The sequence below is a fragment of the Bos javanicus genome, chromosome 22 (assembly GCF_032452875.1).
Source record: "Bos javanicus breed banteng chromosome 22, ARS-OSU_banteng_1.0, whole genome shotgun sequence".
Classification (NCBI taxonomy): Eukaryota; Metazoa; Chordata; class Mammalia; order Artiodactyla; family Bovidae; genus Bos; species Bos javanicus.
This window is the reverse complement of record NC_083889.1, coordinates 897,705-921,824: the sequence shown is the minus strand read 5'-3', so window position 1 is coordinate 921,824 and position 24,120 is coordinate 897,705. Positions and strand designations below refer to the sequence as shown.

General features: G+C 46.0%; 1 long non-coding RNA gene across 2 annotated transcripts; it reads right to left on the bottom strand.

Annotated features, from left to right (window-relative positions):
- Positions 1-423: 423 nt before the first annotated feature.
- Positions 424-19,843, bottom strand: LOC133234979 (uncharacterized). Of its 2 annotated transcripts, none has more exons than XR_009732384.1 (3): positions 19,505-19,843; positions 18,358-18,509; positions 424-2,561 (listed from the first exon to the last, which is right to left on the bottom strand). It is a non-coding gene; the product is annotated as an uncharacterized LOC133234979 (long non-coding RNA). The 2 variants fall into 2 exon arrangements; XR_009732383.1 differs by lacking the exons at positions 18,358-18,509; positions 19,505-19,843 and adding exons at positions 2,658-2,757; positions 17,720-18,346.
- Between the last annotated feature and the right edge of the window lie 4,277 nt (positions 19,844-24,120).

Genomic DNA, 24,120 nt, shown 5'->3' with positions numbered 1-24,120 from the left:
TTCTTTGAGAAAAGGAGGGAGCTTACTCAGGTTATAACCTGAGGAGCCACTTCCTTGGCAGTGAGAGTCTCAAATCAGCCATTAACGTGATTTACAAGCGTATGTGAAATAAACAGCAGGCAGAACAGGTGCTTCTAGCCTCTCCTACAAAGGTGCAATGACTCTATGGAAATGCACTTTATCATTTGTAAAGGACTCACATCCAAGAAAGAAGGCAGTGGCACCCCACTCCAGTACTCTGGAAGACCCCATGGACGGAGGAGCGTGGTGGGCAGCAGTCCATGGGGTCTCTAAGAGTCAGACACGACTGAGAGACTTCACTTTCACTTTTCACTTTCATGCATTGGAGAAGGAAATGGCAACCCACTCCAGTGTTCTTGCCTGGAGAATCCCAGGGACGGGGAGCCTGGTGGGCTGCCATCTATGGGGTCGCACAGAGTCGGACACGACTGAAGCGACTTAGCAGCAGCAGCAGCAAAACCTCCAAGAAAACCAGACTTTTCAATACATGAGCACAATTACCTCCTTGTCAGTTCAGTATTTTATAGAATACCTACACTCCCCAGCCTGTTCCCAAATGAGGAAACCATGAGCCACAATGTTACATGCAGGGTTATATAAAATGAGATTCTCTCCCCATAAGTGGGGAGGAAGCACAAGTTGAAAGAACATGTAGCTGTTTGATGTCAACTGCGGAAACAAAAGTCTTCTAGGACAACTCAGATTCTTGTGAAAAACGATTTGTGACAGCAGGACAGGCGATGGCTGCCCGCCTCTCCCTCTTCCTGTTCCTCTTCTGTCGGGTCACCACAGACACACAGGAGCAGGCAGAGCAAGCGGCAGTGGCCCGGGAGGTGGGCTGGCTCAGCTCTGGCTTGCAGGGGGTGCCAGACCAAAGCCCAGGGCTCCAGCTGGGATTCTGGAACAAGACCGAGTGTCATTAGCTCTTTTCTGAAGGCAAAAGCGTCCGGATGAGGTGACAGGAGAGCCAGGTGGCTCCGTCCACAGAGCAGAGGGGGCTGGAGAGGCCTGCTGGCACCGCTCTGCCTCCCTGGACTCCGGCCAAGGCCTCCAGCCACAGCCTGAAGCCTGGTGAACCACTAAGGGCCGGCAGGAACCGATGCTGAAGGGCAGGCTTGGGGTAAAGAGCAGCCTCTCACTTGGAGGGGAGAACCTCCTGCCATTTATCTGGCCTCCTGGGCTCCCTAGCTCAGTCTTTCCCCATGGCCCCCTGCCCGCCCCTCTCAGCCCTTCTCTCCCTCGAGAAGCACCTGCGCTGGGGGATACAACAAAGAGAGACCACCACGGGGGCTGGAGTCCGGCCAAGGCCTCGCGGTGGTCCTGCGATGGCAGCCTGCTCATTACCCACTTCAGCTCAGGTGTCAATCTGGTTTAATATCAAGGAGAAAGTGCAGGTGAGCCGTGGGCATCCAGCGTGGGCGGTGCAGCCTCCCCCAGCCTCTGCTGTCCTGGCCACCAGGTCGCTCCTCTTTCTGAAGCCAGCACCCTGTCCTCAGCTCCCACTGATGGCCCAGGGGCATCCTCACAGCTGCCCTGGAGCAGAGGGACAGACGGTGTCAGCCGCGGGCCACCTGCTTCAGAGCCCCTGCATGCCCCCTGTGCTCAGCCAGGTTCCTCTGCCGTGAAAGCGGCCACCCCTCCAGACTCAGCCTGGCACCTCTCCTGTCCCTCTGCACAGAAACAGCCTGATGCCAGCCAGCTCCACAGGCCTCGCACCGGTGCCTGTGCTCGCCCTGCTTTATCCATGCTGCGGGGGCTCGTCTCTGTTATGGAAAACTCTTAAAAGCAGGGGAGGGAGTCTCCCAACTCTAAGTGGGGAGCCACCAGCACACATGTGGCAGGTCTAGCGCATGTGAAGGATGCAGAGCAGGACCTTGAATGTACTAGTGCGTGCAAGGAATCGTCACTTTCCTTTTTCTAGTTGTCATTATGTTTTCACCCTCATCCGTGTTCAGGTGTCAATGAAAAATAAATAATAAAGAAAAAAACATACAAAAATAACAAAATACATTAAGCAAAGGTTCCCCTGTTTGTGTATATCTGTCACATCTCTTTCACAATTTATACTCCATGAAGACAGAGACTGTTTCATTTGGTTTGTCAAACATAGGTGTTAATATATTATAAACACCTGGTCAAAAACCAATACGAAAGAGAATTTAGAAATGCCACTTCTGCAAAGGAAATTCTAGGTAAGTATCCAGATCTTTTGTTGAGTCAGTAATCTGTGGGAATAAGATTTTCAGTAGTGTTCAGCCTGAAATTCCAAACCAGTATAAATATTGATCAATTCAATTCAGCCACTCAGTTGTGTCCGACTCTTTGAGACCCCATGAACCGCAGCACGCCAGGCCTCCCTGTCTGTCACCAACTCCCGGAGTCTACCCAAACCCACGTCCATTGAGTCGGTGATGCCATCCAACCATCTCATTCTCTGTCGTCCCCTTCTCCTCTTGCCTTCAATCTTTCCCAACATCAGGGTCTTTTCAAATGAGTCAGCTCTTTGCATCAGGTGGCCAAAATAAATATTGATAAATCTCCTGAAACGAAAAGACTGTTACAAACTAATTCCCTTCCATGCCAAGGTACATGAAAAAATGCTATAAAAGAGAGAGAAGAAGACATCACTCTGTTACCTTTCAAGGCTAAAATGCAAGGAGAACTTGCCATAGCCCCAAGTCCAAATGGTCTTGCAATTTCAGGGCCAGTAGTGGTGGGCAAGGACAGTAAGACCATCTGTGATGGGAATGTGTGGCAGAAAGAAGCAGATTTCCAAAGCTGTAACAATTTGAACAACGAAATAAGCAATGATTGTAACAGATTAGAGCTCATTGAATCAAATAGGAGTTGATGAGTCCATACTAATAAAAGACATATATATAAGAAGTGAAAGCTCTTTATTAAAGTAGAATGCCAACTCATAAATACAGAATAAAGATGGAAACCTCATGGTGTTGACACTCACACTGAGAGTGCAAATGCAGTGCACTAAGCCTGCTGGCACCTTTACACACATCAACACAACAGCTGCAAACCGCCAGCTGCCCACTCTCCCCGTTAGGCACACAGTCATGAACAAAGAAATGTGACACCAATGACAAGTGATGTCAGTTTCTCTCAAAAATAATCTTGATAAATTGGGGGGGTGGGAAGGTATCAGTTTCACTAAGTCTGGGCCAATAATACACGTCCTTTACTATTGCGTGAGGTCGAATGAGGGGGCTGGGTGAGGCGCGGGCACCTTGTGCTGAAGGGTGATGGTCATGGCACCGAGGAGCCTGGTGCTGGATGGGGTTCGGGGGTGGAGCTGGCCAGCTTTCTCACGGACACCAGTCTTATTTGAAAGAATTTATAGACAAATTCGCACTTTGGGTATTAGGGAGACATTTTCTCAAAAACTGAGAAACCAAGCCTGAAGCTTCAAAGGAAATAACTGAGAGCAAGAGTTCCCAATGAGAAATTTCAAGATCTTTAACAAAAACTGGAATATTGGAAAACTTGAATCTGCCACCATGAGCTTGTCTGTTTCCCAGTATCTAATTACTTTTGTAATGAGATCAGTGGTGATAGAAACAGATGTGATATTTTGATATTGTAACATGAAATGTGTCAATATTTGAAAAACTTCAAACTCAAGAATCCAGTATTTTCCAAATGACCAATGTCACAAAATGTGACAAAACAATACAATGGTAAAACATCTATTCGAACTGCAAGATAGAAAAATGGATTTTAATGTAACAGACTATAAAAATTTAATTGATGTTTCAAATTCCACATTGCAACTAACCTTTTAAGAAATTACTGTTGTTGAGTTTTGGTGTAATATTGAAAAAGAAGACCTGTAATTTTCCAAAGCAGATATTTATTAATAAATACCCATCCTTTTTGTGGATTTTCTGCAAACATTTGTGCCATAATAGCATACTACAACAAATCAAAGAGGTGTGCAAAAATACAAAACAGAGCCACTTTTCTCACTAAAATTTCTTTTGAAATATTATTTTTCCTAAAATTTTTCATTTATGTTAACACGCAGTTAGTTTATTATTGTTATTTTAAATGAATTAGTAAATAGGTTAAAGGTTTCCTACCTCTAATTTCTTCTTCAATAAATACTGAGAGTTCTAAACCATATTAACAAAAGCTCTTTGGAGCCCTTAGTAAGTTTTAAAAATGAAAGGGGAGGACATTCCTGGTGGTCCAGTGGTTGAGAATCTACCTTCCAGTGCAGGGGACGTGGGTTTGATCCCTGGTTGGGGACTAAGATCCACATGCCGTTGGGTAACTAAGCCCAGGCGTTGCAACCACTGAGTACGCTCACTCTCGAGCCCGTGCCCAGCAACAAGAGAAGCCCCACCCACTGAAAACAGAGAAAGCCCATGTGCCTCAGTGGAGAGCCAGTGCAGCCAAAAAATAAAAATAAAAGGAGTCCTGAAACTTAGAAGTTTAAAAGTTGTTGCCTCGGGGAAAAGTATGCTTTAGGAAAAGGTATTTTCTTTCTTGCTGATTCCTCAGAAACATTGATCTGCTAACAATTTGGAACTCTGCAGAATTCTGGGAGAGAGAGATGGCCTATTTAGCCTCACTCAGCCTTATCTGACCCCACAGACCCTGTCTGTGAGCTCACAGTGTGAGCATCTCCCCACAGACAGAAACAGTGGAGACTGGAGCACAGGCTCTGCCACGAACTTGCCATGTGGCCCACACCAAACCCTAACACTTTGTAAATCCAAACCTAACACCCTGTGCAGCGGCACATCAACACTCCCACCCGCATGTGACTTGGACTGAGCTGTCTTCCCAAAATCACACGTGGACGCCCAGGGCCTGAATGAGGGGGTCCAGAGAGGCATCATTTGGGGATGAGGCCTTTGGGAGGTGGCTGGTTTAGATGGGATCCTGAGGGTGGGGCCCCCATGGTGGATTAGTGCCGTTATAAGAAGAGTCACCAGAGACCTGGCTTCCCCGCCCCCACTCATGAGCACAGCCAGAAGGCAGCCATCTGCTGCCACGAAGAGGGCTTGCCAGGAACTGAATCTGCTGGCACCTTGATCTTGGACTTCCAGTCTCCAGAACTGTGAGAAACAAATGTCTATTGTTTCAGCCTCAAGAATGTGGTGTTTTGTGACAGCAGCCCTAGCTGGCTAAGACACACACGCCTATGATGAGGACTGGCAGCGCTGTGCAATAACATACCTGAGCTCCGTGTCCCTGCTCAAGTGAGCATCCTCAGCTAAACTCTTTTCTAAATGTTTAAATGCATTTTAAATCAGAATAACATGTACACGTTTTCTAAAAACCAACTAGTGAGAGACACTGATAAAGAAAACCATTGTCCCCGCCTACATTCCCCCCATCAGCCCTGCTCTCTAGAGCAACCTGATTCAATCATTTCTGACTCGGCTCTGCAGTTGCCTCTGATATTGCCTCCAATAACAAACTCACAGAGCCATTTCTGGACTCATCAGCTCTATGTAGTATCCATTAGCTCTCTGTTATGCTGAATGATGGTTTTGTTTTCCTGTATACTCAATATCTTTCTCCATAACACATTCATCTACTATATACAAATACATATGTATATGAAATATAAGTGTATAATACGTTTTCAATGTATCTCTTGTTACTTTATAAATTTAAATTATATCTTTACATCTCTATTTCTTCTTTCACTAATTATAGGCATGTTGCATTTCTCTCTTTTCCAAATATAATACCAACACTCATTTATTAATCAAAGTCAAATGGAAAATACATCTGCTCTGATTTGTAATTTAGGCTCCCTAGCTGTCAGAGATGGAGTAGGCAATGGCACCCTACTTCAGTACTCTTGCCTGGAAAATCCCATGGATGGAGGAGCCTGGAAGGCTGCAGTCCAAGGGGTTGCTGAAAGTCGGACACAACTGAGTGACTTCACTTTCACTTTCACTTTCATGCATTGGAGAAGGAAATGGCGGCCCACTCCAGTATTCTTGCCTTGAGAATCCCAGGGACAGGGGAGCCTGGTGGGCTGCCATCTATGTGGTCGCACAGAGTCAGACACAACTGAAGCGACTTAGCAGCAGCAGCAGCAGCTGTCAGAGATGGTAAGCATCACCTGGGCATCTTGTTTTCTTTCTGTCTTAGTGTTTTTCAGGTCTACTGCAAAATGTCTACTGTCTCAGTGGTGAGAGCTATTGAAACCCAGACTGCATCTGTGGCCAGGCTCTGTCACAGCATCCACAGGGCACCTTCACAACATCCATGGCCTGCACCTTGGAGAAACTTGTGTGTGTCCCAGGAACCCTCTTCTCCCATGTCTGTGAAGACGTGATCTTTCCAGGGCTGAGAACTGTTATCCTCCAGGAACTCTCTTCAGAGATCTCCCAACATGGACCCACTGTCTCCTGGACCCCATGGCTTCTTTTCTTATTTGGTCCTTGTTTTTGCCATAGCACAGCCTTGCGGTAGCTTCCCAGGATAGACGCAGAGGAGTAAATGTGGACGTCCTGCCCTGCTAATGAACATCTTTCAAGGGCCTGGGAAGGAAGGGCCTTTGCCTTATATTGACGTGATTGTGTGTGTTTACAAATTCTTCAAAAATTAGATACTTTAACAGCAATTGTTTAGGGCAACATCTCTCTTCTGCCTGCCCTCTGTCACATTCTCCACCTTCCTGAGTGCTGGTGAAAGTGTTAGTCATTCTGTCATGTCTGACTCTTTGTGGCCCCATGGACTGTGGCCCACAAGGCTCCTCCTGTCCATGAGATTTTTCAGGCAAGAATACTGGAGTGGTAGCCATTCCCTTCTCCAGGGGATCTTCCCAACCCAGGGGTCAAACCTGGATCTATGACATTGCAGGCAAACACTTGTCTTCATTTGCTTGTATGCAGCGGCTTGTCTGAGCCACCAGGGAATCCCTTGTCAGTGGAGCTGCCTGAATGCACGTTTACAGTGTGGCTCAGGGAAGCTGAATGGTGGACACTCTGAGTTGCGGCACCTCCATTTCCAGGCAGAGCTGGGTTCTTGCAAGCCAGGAGCAACCCCACTCACCATGTCCTCTCTGTCTCCATCAGGCGTCACCCCTGCAGGGCCTGAGGTTATGTCCCAGTAGGAACACTTATTTTCCTATATTACCAATCAGATCAGATCAGATCAGATCAGTCGCTCAGTCACTCAGTCGTGTCCGACTCTTTGCAACCCAATGAATCGCAGCATGCAGGCCTCCCTGTCCATCACCAACTCCCGGAGTTCACTGAGACTCACGTCCATCGAGTCAGTGATGCCATCCAGCCATCTCATCCTCTGTCATCCCCTTCTCCTCTTTCCCCCAATCCCTCCCAGCATCAGAATCTTTTCCAATGAGTCAACTCTTCTCATGAGGCGGCCAAAGTACTGGAGTTTCAGCTTGAGCATCATTCCTTCCAAAGAAATCCCAGGGCTGATCTCCTTCAGAATGGACTGGTTGGATCTCCTTGCAGTCCAAGGGACTCTCAAGAGTCTTCTCCAACACCATAGTTCAAAAGCATCAATTCTTCGGTGCTCAGCCTTCTTCATAGTCCAACTCTCACATCCATACATGACCACAGGAAAAACCATAGCCTTGACTAGATGAACCTTTGTTAGCAAAGTAATGTGTCTGCTTTTGAATATGCTATCTAGGTTGGTCATAACTCCCTTCCAAGGAGTAAGGCGCAGGAGGGCCTAGAGGAGCTATCCCACGTTGAAGATCAGGAAGGGCGGCGGTAAGGAGATACCCCTCGTCCAAGGTAAGGAGCAGCGGCTGTGCTTTGCTGGAGCAGCCATGAAGAGATACCCCACGCCCAAGGTAAGAGAACCCCAAGTAAGATGGTAGGTGTTGCAAGAGGGCATCAGAGGGCAAACACACTGAAACCATACTCACAGAAAACTAGTCAATCTAATCACACTAGTACCACAGCCTTGTCTAACTCAATGAAACTAAGCCATGCCTGTGGGGCAACCCAAAATGGGCAGGTCACGGTGGAGAGATCTGACAGAATGTGGTCCACTGGAGAAGGGAATGGCAAACCACTTCAGTATTCTTGCCTTGAGAACCCCATGAACAGTATGAAAGGCAAAATGATAGGATACTGAAAGAGAAACTCCCCAGGTCAGTAGCTGACCAATATGCTACTGGAGATCAGTGGAGAAATAACTCCAGAAAGAATGAAGGGATGGAGCCAAAGCAAAAAGAATACCCAGCTGTGGATGTGACTGGTGATAGAAGCAAGGTCCGATGCTGTAAAGAGCAATATTGCATAGGAACCTGGAATGTCAGGTCCATGAATCAAGGCAAATTGGAAGTGGTCAAGCAACAGATGGAAAGAGTGAATGTCGACATTCTAGGAATCAGTGAACTGAAATGGACTGCAATGGGTGAATTTAACTCAGATGACCATTATATCTACTACTGCGGACAGGAATCCCTCAGAAGAAATGTAGTGGCCATCAAGGTCAACTGCAAGTCCAAAATGCAGTACTTGGATGCAATCTCAAAAACGACAGAATGATCTCTGCTCGTTTCCAAGGCAAACCATTCAATATCACAGTAATCCAAGCCTATGCCTCAACCAGTAACGCTGAAGAAGCTGAAGTTGAACGGTTCTATGAAGACTTACAAGACCTGTTAGAACTAACACCCAAAAAAGATGTCCTTTTCACTATAGGGGACTGGAATGCAAAAGTAGGAAGTCAAGAAACACCTGGAGTAACAGGCAAATTTGGCCTTGGAATGCGGAATGAAGCAGGACAAAGACTAATAGAGTTTTGCCAAGACAATGCACTGGTCATAGCAAACACCCTCTTCCAACAACACAAGACAAGACTCTATACATGGACATCACCAGATGGTCAACACTGAAATCAGATTGATTATATGCTTTGCAGCCAAAGATGGAGAAGCTTTATACAGTCAGCAAAAACAAGACCAGGAGCTGACTGTGGCTCAGACCATGAACTCCTTATTGCTAAATTCAGACTTAAATTGAAGAAAGTAGGGAAAACCATTAGGCCATTCAGGTCTGACCTAAATCAAATCCCTTATGATTATACAGTGAAAGTGAGAAATAGATTTAAGGGCCTAGATCTGATAGATAGAGTGCCTGATGAGCTATGGAATGAGGTTCGTGACATTGTACAGGAGACAGGGATCAAGATCATTCCCATGAAAAAGAAATGCAAAAAAGCAAAATGGCTGTCTGGGGAGGCTGTACAAATAGCTGTGAAAAGAAGAGAAGCAAAAAGCAAAGGAGAAAAGGAAAGATATAAACATCTGAATGCAGAGTTCCAAAGAATAACAAGAAGAGATAAGAAAGCCTTCTTCAGCGATCAATGCAAAGAAATAGAGGAAAACAACAGAATGGGAAAGACTAGGGATCTCTTCAAGAAAATCAGAGATACCAAAGGAACATTTCATGCAAAGATGGGCTCGATAAAGGACAGAAATAGTATGGACCTAACAGAAGCAGAAGATATTAAGAAGAGATGGCAAGAATACACAGAAGAACTGTACAAAAAGATCTTCATGACCCACATAATCACGATGGTGTGATCACTGACCTAGAGCCAGACATCCTGGAATGTGAAGTCAAGTGGGCCTTAGAAAGCATCACTATGAACAAAGCTAGTGGTGGTGATGGAACTCCAGCTGAGCTATTCCAAATCCTGAAAGATGATGCTGTGAAAGTGCTGCACTCAATATGCCACCAAATTTGGAAAACTCAGCAGTGCCCACGGGACTGGAAAAGGTCAGTTTTCATTCCAATCCCAGAGAAAGGAAATGCCAAAGAATGCTCAAACTACTGCACAATTGCACTCATCTCACACGCTAGTAAAGTAATGCTCAAAATTCTCCAAGCCGGGCTTCAGCAATATGTGAACTGTGAACTTCCTGATGTGCAAGCTGGTTTTAGAAAAGGCAGAGGAACCAGAGATCAAATTGCCAACATCTGCTGGATAATGGAAAAAGCAAGAGAGTTCCAGAAAACATCTATTACTGCTTTATTGACTATGCCAAAGCCTTTGACTGTGTGCATCACAATAAACTGTGGAAAATTCTGAAAGAGATGGGAATACCAGACCACCTGACCTGCCTCTTGAAAAACCTGTATGTAGGTCAGGAAGCAACAGTTAGAACTGGACATGGAACAACAGACTGGTTCCAAATAGGAAAAGGAGTTCGTCAAGGCTGTATATTGTCACCCTGCTTATTTAACTTCTATGCAGAGTACATCATGAGAAATGCTGGACTGGAAGAAACACAAGCTGGAATCAAGATTGCCGGGAGAAATATCAATAACCTCAGATATGCAGATGACACCACCCTTATGGCAGAAAGTGAAGAGGAACTAAAAAGCCTCTTGATGAAAGTGAAAGTGGAGAGTGAAAAAGTTGGCTTAAAGCTCAACATTCAGAAAACAAAGATCATGGCACCTGGTCCCATCACTTCATGGGAAATAGATGGGGAAACAGTGGAAACAGTGTCAGACTTTATTTTTCTGGGCTCCAAAATCACTACAGATGGTGACTGCAGCCATGAAATTAAAAGATGCTTACTCCTTGGAAGGAAAGTTATGACCAAACTAGATAGCATATTCAAAAGCAGAGACATTACTTTGCCAACAAAGGTTCATCTAGTCAAGGCTATGGTTTTTCCTGTGGTCATATTACCAATAGGAAATAACAAATTCTGATCAACCACAGCGAAAGGACTGAATGTTTCTAATTGCTCTGTAAAAATAGTGTAAGACTTTTGTCATATGAAGAAGCAATCAAAAAGTATGAGGAAAATGAGGTATAAAAGTATAATAGAAATCAGTAAATGAAATGAACTTTTTCTGGACTTTACAATATTTAAAGCTAATATTTTATTTAGTTGTAACTTCTTGTATGATTCTAAGTAACTACTTACTTTGTACCTAATTATGGAGTAGCAATTTTTTAATGTTTTTCTTAAAGAGAGTCCCCTAGGTTGTACAGACTTCAGGTCCTGCCAAAACTGAATCCATCATTGTATTGCAGGTACATTTTCTGAAGCCTTGCAATTCTGAAAATAACTTATATTTGACAGATAACATGGCTAAGTAAGAAATTTTGGTTTGAATTTTTGTTTCTCAGATGCCCAAAGGCATTGAATCAGAAGAGAGTACCATGTTAATTTGTTTCCCTCGTTTGGTAGAGTGGGGTGGGGAGTGGGCAGGATGGACAGTCCGCTGGCCTACACTAACCACAGCCACACCTATTATTAAAATAGAGATTCTTTTGCACCAGTTGGTAGATGGTCAGCATCCTGTGAGCCCCCACCCCTACCCCAGCATGTCCCAGCACCTGCAGCCTCTCCTCTTTGATCTCTAAACCTTCCCACCCTCCAAACAGTTAAAGGGCCAGCAGGGTCCCACCTGAAAGTGCTTCCAGAAAATCCATTCTGATGGGCCAGTGCCCAGGCCATACCTAGTGTTAAATATGTTGAATCCTGCCCCTGGATGGTGGGATTTTGTTGTTACTGTTGGTATTTATTTTACTCTGGAAGCCACTAATATTTTCTTTTGTCATATGAGTTCTGAAATTTCATAGTAATGCGGGCTGTATAAGCCTCTTTCTTTTCACTGTGCTGGGTTCCCCACCGTGGAGATCTTCTCCTATCAGGCTAGAAATTGCCCTGATCCCTTTTCTGCAGGAAGGCTTGTTTTAATTGTAATCCATGTTCAGCTTGCAATGGGATTTTAAATTCTTTCCTTAGGGAATTACCCTGAGACTGAGGCTCTAGTTTACTTCCAGAAAACACCATGCACAATTAGGCAGGAAGCTGGGTCCTCCTATGAGGCCCCCGTCCTGTCCACCTGGGTTTGATCCCTGGGTCAGGTAGATCCCCTGGAGAAGGGAATGGCAGGCAACCCAGTCCAGTATTCTTGCCTGGAGAATCCCATGGACAGAGGACCCTGGTAAGCTACAGTCCATGGGGTCACAAAGAGTCTGACATGACTGAGCAACTTTCTTTTCCTTTCCACCTTCTCTCTAAAGTTTTCACAGATGCACACACACCCCCATCCTTGCCAAACAAATGTCTCACTCAGCCAGAACTTCACCTTAGTCTGCATATGTAGCTCTACCGTCAGCTACTCTCACGCGCCTGTCCCTTCTGGGTTCCAAGCCCCTGCACTTACTTGGCTGTGAACACAGCACGGGAGGAAAACACGGTGGCTCCGTGGTAAAGAACCTGCCTCAATGCAGGAGATGAAAGAGGTGCAGGCTCGATTCCTGGGCTCCCCTAGAGAAGGAAATGGTAACTGACTCCAGTATTCTTGCCTGGGAAAGCTCGTGGACAGAGGAGCCTGGTGGGCTCCATGGAGTCACAAAAAGTCAGACACTACTGAGCGTACACACACACACCATTCAGTTGGAGACAATGGGAAGAGAGCTGGTTCTTTGAAGGGCACAACATCTCCTTGGGTAAAAAGGTCTAAAAGAGAAGAGAACCAGAGCCTTGAATATTTTTCATGATAGGGCCTTAATTATATTTAAGTTTTGATGAAACTTTACATCTGAATTTCTGAAAAGTTGGATTAGTAAGAGCCTTTTACTCTGGTTTTATCATCAAGTGTGATTACAGATTCACCCCCTTTCAGCCCACACATGACCCAACTTTAAGGTTAAAGAAGGAGGATCAGGCAAAGGGATCATTTCACATTGCACCAAGTGAAAGAAACTCGCAGATTGTAAAAACAGGAGGCTGCCGGCACTGCCAAGGACAGTGGCCATGATCCCCCCATGATTCCAAATGGTTTAGGCCTCAGAACTTGGAGGCCAGCCAAGGAGAGTCTGTCTCTCTACCCCAGCTCCCACCCCTACAGGCAGGAGCCTTGACCTAGCCTCTGAACCACATCCCAAGGGCTGGGCCCAGGCATGCCTCGTTGTTTTGTCTAAGTTTGATCAGGAATGAGTAGAAGGCCCAGCAACTACCTTCTCCCTAGATAAAAACACTTCATCAGCTTTTGTTTGGCAAAGCAGGAACATAGAAAAGAATCGACTTTCTTATCCCTCTAGGAGCAGCTCTGCACCCCATGCCCTGATCTCTGTCTCCTTTGCTCCTTATCCTATGTTGGAAGTCTTGGAGCTCAACTGTTTGACAGGAGAGCAGGGCCAGTTAAATGTAAGGCTCAAATAAAGATTTGAATATCTAGAGAGATAAACCAGGGATCCAAATCTGACCTCTGTTGCCAGAAATTCAATATCCCTTTGTGTCAAAACTAGAATATTTTAAGAATCAAGTTACCAATTATTTATTTATTTTCTTTGATATAAGAAATTAATGGAAATCTTAAAAGAGAAACTAAAATTTTTAAAAGGCCTCAAATCATGGAATTTGAGGGTTTTTTCAATTATAAACATAATGCATATAGAAAAATTACAACAAAAAACTTTAAGAGCTAATTTTCTTGGGTCTCTTCTGTGTGTACATGTTATGAGACTTTGTTTAAAAAAATAAAACTTAAAGTTTAAAATTTAAATTAAAAATTTTTTAATTTAAATAAAAGTTTTGATCATCCACCAAAGCCCCTGTTTTTTCTCTTTGGTTGCACCTGCCACCTCCAGCACACAGCCTTTAACTCTTGATCCAAAAATTGCTGTTCTAATTCCAGCCATAACATCCACATTTCAGGCAAAAAGGAGACAAAGGCAGGAAAGGGTGTGCTCCTGTTCTGGAGGACACTTCTCAGAACACCTATATCCCTTTGGTGCCCTGTATTCACAGAGCCATGCTCTCTGGGGGGTGAGGTCTGTTCTCATGGCCACATGCCCAGCTAAACACCCTGAGTTCATTTACTGTAGAAAAATGAGAGAACAGACATTGGATAGTACCTTGGAATTTGGAGCAAATTCCAAGGAGAATCTTTGTTAGATCAGCAAAGGAATGAAAGTGAATACACAAATTATAGAAGTCACTCTACATAAGAAAAGAAGTGACTTGAAGTCTGGGAAGACAGGGCTGAAGCCAGCTCAGCCAGAGAGGCCCAGACAAGCAGACTTACAGGTGGAGTGATGAGGCTGCTGACTCCAGGAAAGAGTTCCGGGGGAAAGAAAAAGTTGTAGAGGATTTTGTAAGAAGGGGTTTGCCAGGTTAACTCTCTACCCCTCCATGAGTGTTGACATGGTGCAGAGCTGACCTGATGCAGTGAAGAAGTGCATCCTGGTTTTCAGGAGGCGTGCAGTTGGGGTGCAGCAAAGCATAGCTGCTGGAAACACCAGAGTTTGTATGTTTTCTGAGGGAGTAATGGACACGTGCTGGGAGAGATCGCTGAATGGAGAACTCTGTCTAGGCCTAGTCCCATTGATGAAACTGTTGGAGAAGACTCTACTGCTAAGTCACTTCAGTCATGTCCGACTCTGTGTGACCCCATAGATGACAGCCCACCAGGCTCCCCTGTCCCTGGGATTCTCCAGGCAAGAACACTGGAGTGGGTTGCCATTTCCTTCTCCAATGCATGAAAGTAAAAAGTGAAAGTGAAAGTGAATTCGCTCACTCGTGTCCGACTCTTAGTGACCTCGTGGACTGCAGCCTACCAGGCTCCTCCATCCATGGGATTTTCCAGGCAAGAGTACTGGAGTGGGTTGCCATTGCCTTCTCCAGGAGAAGACTCTAGAGAGTCCCTTAAACAGCAAGGAGATCAAACCAGTCAATCCTAAAGGAAATCAACCCTGAATACTCATTGGAAGGACTGATGCTGAAGCTGAAGCTCCAATACTTTGGCAACTTGATGTGATGAGCCAACTCATTGAAAAGACCCTGATGCTGGAAAAGATTGAAGGCAGAAGGAAAAGAGGGTGGCAGAGGATGAGATGGTTGGATGGCACCATCAGCTCAATGGACATGAGTTTGAGCAAACTCCAGGAGATGGTGAAGGACAGGGAAGCCTGCCGTGCTGCAGTCCATGAGATCACAAAGAGTTGGACATGACTGAGTGACAACAACAGCAGTGATGAAAACAGGATATGGAGCATTTCTGCAGCCCACACTGTCCACATGAGTATTGGGAGATTCCTTCTGGTCAGTCATGGGGTCCAGAGCATCTGAGGGGCTGCTGCCTAGCATCCCAGTGTGTGCGGCCACCTTCCTGAAGCTGCAGACAGTGGACAATGTGAGTCCACACGCCTCTTACCCCTCCCTCCTGTACTGATGTTGGGGGGGAATGAGAGGGAAATGTATGATCTAGAACTAACTTCCTACTCCCCTTACTAACAGTGATGTGACTCAAAGTTTCCTGGGAAGTTGGGGTAGGGTCTTCTTCTGTTATCACCCTACAGAGCTGTTGTTCATCTTTGTCATGGATCCTCATGAGTTTTCTATTAGAAGAAAGGAAACAGTGTTTGTTTTATGCATTACGCATCCCGCAACCCAAGGGCAGGAACTGCTGGGTAGTGGGGGAGAGTATTCTAGGTAGAAATAACACGGGAAAAGATGGAGTTAGGAAGACAAAGCCCCAGATCAGGAATTAAGAACAGACTGATGGCATGGAGTGCAGTGAAAGGTGACTCTTAGGGAGATCTAAGGCTCTGCTCGGGTGCTAGCTCGTCAAGTAGAAGCAGCTGCTCTCCTGGGTGCAGGAACTGAGGATAAGAACACATTGATTAGCTAATAATGTTGGCCCCAGAGGTGCAGAGAGAGAAGAGTCAGGGAAGGACATGAAAACCTCACCACAAACCTGAGACAAGCATGCCTGGGGCCTTGGAGACACGAGAGGAATTCTGCAGTCTATTTGAGGAACTGACCTTAGAACAGACACCAAGTCCGTCTCGTGACTGCAGGGTCCTGGGCTGCACTGGCCTCAAAATTCAGGGCACATCCCCCTCTCTTAACAGGAGGTGGTGGGGTGGAATGTAATCCCTGGGACTGTCTTTGCCTCAGGAAAGCAAGGAAGAGTCGGGGCTCGTACAGGAGGGACCACAGTGACCTGGGAGGTGGAGGGATGTCTTCCAGCTGCTTACCTGAGTGACAGTGATGATGATGACACTAAAGAAGCAAGGCTGCTCTGAGAAGTCGGCAGGAAGGAGCAGAAGGGGACACAGATAAGGACATGCATTTCCAGACTCCCCCCAGCATGGTCTGCATTTCCCCACAGCAATTGGTTATGGGGGAGCTTTCCTGATCAAGCTTCAACTCTTCACGTGACCCAGACATTTGAGAGGTAGCTTTGTATTGCGGTCCACTGTCCTTTCGGTGAAGGAACTTAAGGCCCCTGGGGTCGGGCTGATAGCACGAGGTGTCTGTTTATTTATCTGGCTCTGTTGGATCTTAGCTGTGACTGTGGAATCGTTATTGTGTCACTCAGGGTCTTCTGTCGTGGCACACAGACTCTCTAGTTGTGGCTCGAGGGCTCAGTAGTTGCCGCACACAGACGTAGTTACCTCATGGCATGTGGGATCTTAGTTCTCCAGTGAGGAATCAAACCTGTATACCCTGTATTGCAAGGTGGACTCTTAACCCCTGGACCACCAGGGAAGTCTCCCTAAGTCTTCTTCTCAAAAGCTGGTATTTTTGGATGCTGCTAAGCTGCTAAGTCACTTCAGTCGTGTCCGACTCTGTGTGACCCCATAGACAGCAGCCCACCAGGCTTCCCTGTCCCTGGGATTCTCCAGGCAAGAACACTGGATTGGTTGCCATTTCCTTCTCCAACGCATGAAAGTGAAAAGTGAAAGTGAAGTTGTTCAGTCGTGTCCGACTCTGTTTGACCCCATGGACTGCTGCCTACCAGGCTCCTCCGTCCATGGGATTTTCCAGGCAAGAGTACTGGAGTGGGGTGCCATTGCCTTCTCCATTTTTGGATGAGATCCATGAAATTCCATGCATTCCTAGCGATTCTCCCTCACAACCCAAAGTAAAGCAGCTTTTATTGTCCTGCCTGTGTCTGTGGATCTTACATATGCCTGTAAACTCTGACTGGGGGGTCCTCAAATCCCCTGGGCCATTTCTCAAAGGCTCGGGACCTGCCACAGAAAACCTTCCCCTGAACCTGTGCTGACCATTCAGGCTTCCTGAAGGATATGTTCAAAAGACCCCTAAAGTAACAGTATGACCTTAGAAATGTAACAGTGCAAAACTGTTACATTTCAATTCTATTCATCCAAATTTTTTCTGAGGATCAACAGTGGTTTCAGAGGTTTGGTTTCCTGTCATCAGATATCAACTCCCTGATACTGGTGGAGTACCTAGAAAAGACTCTGAAGATTTATTGAAACTAAGATCTTTTCAAATGAAAAGATGAGTAGAATTCCCTGTCTTAGTGGAAGTCACCCCCCTTTTCCAGTGCCCTTTGGGACCCCGTCAGCATTCTGGGCCTCATCACCCATCTCCACAGTGACAGTCTTTCAACTTCAATCCACATCCCCTGCCAGTTCCAGTGTTGGCCTGGAAACTGGTGTGAAGAAGCCTGCTTGCTTATTTGCTCACTAATTATAAATAAAGCCCAGATGTTTTGTCTAAGGGCACGGTGAAAAAAGTGACCTTCCAGCCTCTGATGTCTAACTGGCCCAACTGGGCCATGTGTTTTTGAGTTCCTTTATTCCAAACATCCTATCAATTTCCTCAAAGCTAATTTTCCTTGAGCCTGCATTCCACAGTCCCTCCAGCCTGCCCCCTGGTAGACACTGCTTGGTTCATTTCTCATAAACTCTGATACCCACCATCCCCGCTCCCTCTCACCTGGACCCCACATCTCCGTATCAATGTTCCGTGTCCAAATGCAGTAGGCCACATCTCATCCATTGGCTGGTCACAGTTTCATTCTCTCGCTGGCCCCTAAAGTCATTTGACTTTGTGATCCTGGTGCAGTTAATGGAGATGTCCAACAGCACAGTCCTGGAGAAGCCAGCCACCAAGGGGGTGAACAGCGGAAAGACAGTCAGCGAAACAGAAGAAACGGTCAGGCAGCTTCGCAAAAATCAAAGGAGAGGAAAATTTCAAAACGGTAAAATTTTTTTTCAGAGGGACATCATGAAGCTATGGACTGAAAGTGTCTACTGTATAATTTTATTAAGTGGGCAGCTAGGCAGGGACACAGAAGAACTGGCGCAAGGAAAGCTGACAGTCCAGACCAGTAGGCAAGTGACACGTGAAGGTCACGACAGAGAGGATGGAACTTGGAATCTAGAAGCGCTCAAGCCGGCCAAAAGCTGGTTCTGCCGTTTGTTACCATTTACTAGCTTTATGATCTGGGCAAAACAGCTCTGTTGTCCCTCAGTCGCCTCTTTTGCGAAATGGGTGTAATGAGGCCTTCCTCAGAAGGTAGTGGTGAGAGTGAAATAAAACAGCATTCAGCAAGTGCTGGTGTCATGCCTTACCTTCAGCATCTTGTTTTCAGTGTTATATACATTTCACCTGTTCACAGAATCATCATGTGATGACTTTTTTTGGTAATTTCAGCAGAAAATGGGCTTTTGCCTCCTGTTCAGCCTACGCAGTAAAGTGGTTTCAGATGCAAACTGTCCTGCGCCTGCCAATAACAACGGCCAGTCAACTCAGAGGGCTGGACGCCCCGCCTCTTCAACAGTTTGAGATCCTCTCTGCTCCCATCTCTCTCCCCCGTGGGTCCCACCCACATCTCACAGCCCTCTTTGTCTTCTCCTCAGGCTGCGTGTCCCTTCTTGGACTCTAAAGGGAACTTACCTCTGTTTCCAACCCACACGCCTCTCAGCTTCTCTGAAAGTTTTTACTCCCCAGAGATTCTATCCACACTTGTGGCTTCACTTATAATTGCCTTGTGGAAAACACCCAAACAGGTACCTCCAGGCCTCTTCCCTCTCCCAAAATCCAAATGCACATCAGCTACATGTATAAAGCAAATCTAATATCACCCTCCCACCCCAGCTTCCCCTCAAAGAGCAGCAAGATCCACATTTCCCCAAACTTGCAGCATCACCACTGGCCCATCCTCCTGTACACACCCGCCTGCCAGGCCTGGTGGATTCCCCTGCCACTTCCACGTCAGTCCCTATTGGACTTGTAGTCTCACTCACAACCTTTCCATCCTGCAAGATGCAGAGGAAGGGAAGGAGCAGGATGGGCAGAGGGAGGTAGGGGAAGGTGATTTTAGTGAAGATGCTCCTAGCACCCCCTCGGATTTAGCAACCTTGGTCTGAATTGACAGCACCCCCTGCGGTGAGCCTGCGGGCCCAGGCCCAGTGCAAACAGGAAGTGCGGGCCCAGGCCCAGTGTGAACAGGAAGTGCTCTTGATGCTTTGCAGGCTCACCCCACCCAGAGACCCAGGGGGCACGGCCAGGCCCTGGAACCAGGTCTCTAACAGGGCACTGGCCTGTTGCCCCAAGCTAAACTGATCAGGGCCTTCCTGTTCAAGCACAAGACTATGCCCAGCAGGTCACCCATGGTCCAGGCACCAAGCCTCTGCTCTCATACTGACTCCAGTAATCTCCCAAACACTGCAGGACACTGGCCATCTCCAGCCCAAGCTAGTAGCCAAAAGCCCTCACCCGAGCACAGGTCCTCTTGGGTCGGTCCTCCTTGCGCCCGGCATCACCCTGGGCAGCTTCATGCAGTCTCATCTCATTCCCATGAAGGCCCTGCAAAGTGATCTAATTGTCACCAAGTTGAGCAGCTAGAAGGCGCAGGGAAGCGCTTCATCCCAGCTGTCTGCCTTCTTCCCTGGGAACCAAGCTTGGAAGCAGTGCCTTGTTTTAATGTGACACGTTGCTCTAGAGAGGGAGTGAGTCCCGTGTGTTCTGCCCATTTTATCTCAGCACAAAGGGCAGTGTGTTCCTCTGCCTGGATGACAAGGACAGAACATTCAGTGGCCCCTCAGGGGCTTAGCCAACACTGATGCTTCCCTAAATCTCGTTTTCAAAAGAGCTCCCCCTTGTCCCAGCTCTATCTAGTCCCACTTTAGAGTACATCATGATGTTTCGTATCTTTTTGTAAAAACCACATATTCAAATACTCATTCTCACAATCCACGAATGCCGTATCCCTACATTGTGTTAAATCTTGACACACTTCCAGTAATGCCTGGAGTAGAAACCGTTACTGAAAACATTCCCGGTCTCATGGTGCCCTCTGCTGGTAGAGCACAGAACATACAGCACAAGGGATCTGGGCCTCCTGTCTACAGGTGCTGAGGTTGAGAGCTCACTCAGCAGTGAAGAAGCTGAATTCCAGCCCCAACTCTTCTGCCGATTGACTTACTGGCATCCTGTCAGTGATGCCCCTTCTGGGTCTCGAGGGCCTGTGCTGGAATGAAGAGCTTGAACTGGTGCTTCTACAGCCCTGCATTCCTGGATATCAAGGGAATGAATCCAAGGTTTGGGAACCAGACCCTTTCACAACCTGCTGTAGAAGCCGTAAAACTTCCTGAGCCACAATAACTTCAGGTCAATAAAATATCTCCTAACTCATCTTGACTTTTCAGCTTCCTGAGGGAACAGAGAGAAACCCGGGGCAGAGGAGGGCGGGCTGCTGAACCGTCCATACGTTGCCCACAGGCCTTCTGTCCTTCCCACAGTCCGAATCCCACTGCTCTTCCTGGGCCACGGCTATTCCACCGCTGCTCTTTACTTGTTTCCCTCGTAGGTGTGAAGGTTGTGCATTATCTAAAACATGGGACTCTTCCTGCATGTGAGAGCCATTGACAAGCTGTCTTGGAGACAGCACTGGGGTTAGTCTCTACGGGGGGCAGGGCGACTTCTGCCACGTTCCAGCTGGGTCCTGTGTCTCCACTCCTGAATTACTGAAAAATAGGGGTTTACTGAGGACCAAATGAGAAATGAATACAAAACTGCTTCATCAGCCCTGAAGAACTGGGCACATAGATGTGATCATTACACTGTGAAGCCATCAGATAACCTGGCATAGTCAGGCAGTAAAGAATGACTCAAAGTAAACTGAAAAAAATCCAAATTTATGCAAAAAATAAATGAGGAGCTCTTCAGTACTAATAGCAAGATTATCTCAGGGCATCATTTCCCAAAATAAGACTCCCTTGAGATTCTCCAAGGGGAAAAATGATTGCGTGGGAAAACGCTGTATTTCCTCCAGGGATATTCACAATGCCTGTCAAATTTTGCTATGAAATTTGTCAGTAAAAATGTTCGATTTTTAGAACTGTTTTGGATTTTGAATTTTCAGATAAAGATTTGTAAACCTGTATCAAAATCTATTTTTAAAAACCTTTCATGTTGATATATGGCAAAACCAATACAATATTGTAAAGTTAGAAAATGAAATTTAAAAAAGTCACATAAAAAAATAAAAACCTTTCAATCTGACTTGCTCCTATGTTTCTGGTCTCTTCAGAAGAAATGACTTCTAGATTGTTTTAGTCCATATTATTGTCAGTAATTTAGTAATCAAAGTAATCCTACTAACTAGGGTTGATTTAGGACTAAATTACCCAATGCAAATATACAAAGTGGTTATCTGTAAGTAGGCACCCAAGGGCTTCACGCGTGTGCTGTGATGGAAGGATTCCTTCCAGCTGTGGTCACTAGGAGGGACATTGCGTAGAACAGCACTGCCTGAGGAAGGACTCAGACCACTCCTCACACTGCTATTCTGAACCTCAGATTAGGACTAGTGATCCGACAAGCGTAAATTAGAATCACAGAATAGACTAACTGAACTCAGGACTGACATGGAACATGTAGGATGCATAGGTATGTTTAACTGAAAGATTATTGTAAGAAAGTCCTGGGAGAGACCCTGGACACGACTTTAGTTGGGGCAGGCAGAGTCATGTGTGAGTAACAGCGTTGAAAGCTTTTGGCAACAAACCTTCTTTCTTGCTTTTGTTGGTCGTCCGCGGTGGGCCCACTGCCCACCTGTTCCATGCTGCTTTTCTCTCAAACCCAAGGAAATGCTCCGTTCAGACAAGAGACCACGCTGGTCCTAGCCCTTCTGCTTGGAATGACTTCTGCCACTTTTTCTCACCCTTCGCTGGACACAGTCAATCCCATGCTCACATCTGTTCCATGCATGTGGTGGGGTCTACAATCCTTGGTGGGAGGAACAGCAAGTATTTTGAGCAACAAACAGTTTGCCACAGATACACAGGGTGAGACTGGCTCACAGTCTCAACTGAAATCTCTTCCCTTAGAATGTATTCTATTTGAAAATATTGCAAACAGGACAGAAAGCAGAGACAGCTCTAATATTTAAGTATGAGTACACTCATCAAGGGCAAATAATAAATTCTATTTTAAAGCCTGCATTTATGTTTTATCTGCTGCTGAACAATCAGAGTAAATAATCCTACTTAACAATTTCCCATAAAGTTTCACTCTTCAAAGCAGCAATATCCAGAACTCTATGAAGGTGAGAATCCCTTTTAAAGAGGTTACTTAATGGGTAATTTAGACAGAAGGTGCTGCCAAACAAGGTGATTCTTTTTCTTTTTTGTTTAGTATTCCATCTGCAAATGACTGGATGATGCCTTGCAAGGACATGCCTTGTCTGTCCTGCTCCACCACAGAGGTGCTAAGTGATCCCCAGTACTAACAGTCAAGGGAAAAGATGCAGATGCTGATTTTGTCAGCAAAATGAGGTTAAGATTTGGGGGGAGGTACTACAGCCCAGGGAGTAACTGGATCTCGAGGGCCCACCGCCTTCTTAGGCACTAGGAGGGCCCGGCCAACTTCTCAGCTCCGAGTTCCCAGCCCTGTGGAACACAGGTCAGAGACAGGCTCCTACCACATACTCTCAGCCCAGATTTCTACTCCAAAGTATTACATATTTACCTGTTAAATAAGTCATTATCAGGCTGGAATTATTTCTTCTTTCTCTCTTCATTTATTTCTGGTTGTGCTGGGTTTTCATTGCTGGCAGGCTTTTCTCTGGTTGTGGCACTCGAGGGCTACTCTGTAGCTGTGGTGCACCGGCTTCTCACTGAGGTGGTTTCCCTTCTTGCAGGGCACAGGCTCTGAGGCACGCAGGCTTCCACAGCTGTGGTGCGAGGGCTCACTAGTGGATTCCTGAGCACAGGCTCAATAGTTGTGGTGCGTGGGCTTAGTTGCTCTGCGGCATGTGGGATCTTCCCAGACCAGAGATTGACAGGCGAATTTTTTTTACCACTGAGCCACCAGGGAAACCCTGGGATTATTTCTTCTTATTTTGAATACATTGAAAAGGACATGAAGGAGTGTGCTAAATCATCTTTATGACAGAAAGAAAATTTTCCTAAGAGAATGTGAATGGCAACTAAGATTGATAGCATCTCAGTAGTCACATAAATGAAGACCCAAACTCAAGTTTATTTTGCTTATTATAAAGGAACATCTTTAAACTCAAATTTATTTTGAAAGGAACATCTTGGTAGGGAAAGCAAACTTATGCAATGGTAGGGAATCTACCTTGGACCAGAATAAACAAATGGAGGAAAATAATTGGGGGAAATACTGCTTATTTTTACCTGATAGATTTTCACTGTGATTTTGTTTTTCGTATAATGTAGCTCTGTAACCCTGTGAAGATTATTTTACCTCTGTGTGCTGTAGTTTCTCTATCAGGGAAAGCAAGAAGCCAAAAAAGATGGGATGAGTCAGAGGCTGCTTCCCAGTCCCAGTTCCACCACTGACTGCAGACGCACAAGTCCCTGTGCTCCCATGCGGGACCCGTAGCACCAGGGTCAAGCAAATATCAGCACATATGTGGATCAAATGAGAAAATAAAACTGAAAGTCCTCCAAAAATTAAAAAGTAGTGTACAAATGATGGCAGCTTCATCTCACTCTCCCAAATCCTTACCAGATGGAACTTCAGCATCTGTCCACTCATGAAACATCTTCAGTTTTAGGCCTTGATGCAGTGATCATTAGGGCAAACACAGCCCTGAGGGTGCTGTGAGCCATGGAGGAGACACACATCAACGTAACCACACAAATACATCTGCGATCCTGTCACATAACCTCTTTTTGTCCATGTTCTTACTCCCCAGTCAGCTCTAACACCACGTGATCATCTCCAGGGTGGTCCCACTCCCTTCCCCCACAGCAGGGGGCAGGAGCCCTGTGTGTGACGTTGTGTAAAATCTCCAGCCCAAGGTGATTATAAAAAGCACATGGAAATCAGTTCATTGTCATTGGACTCTCTGAGGTAGTACA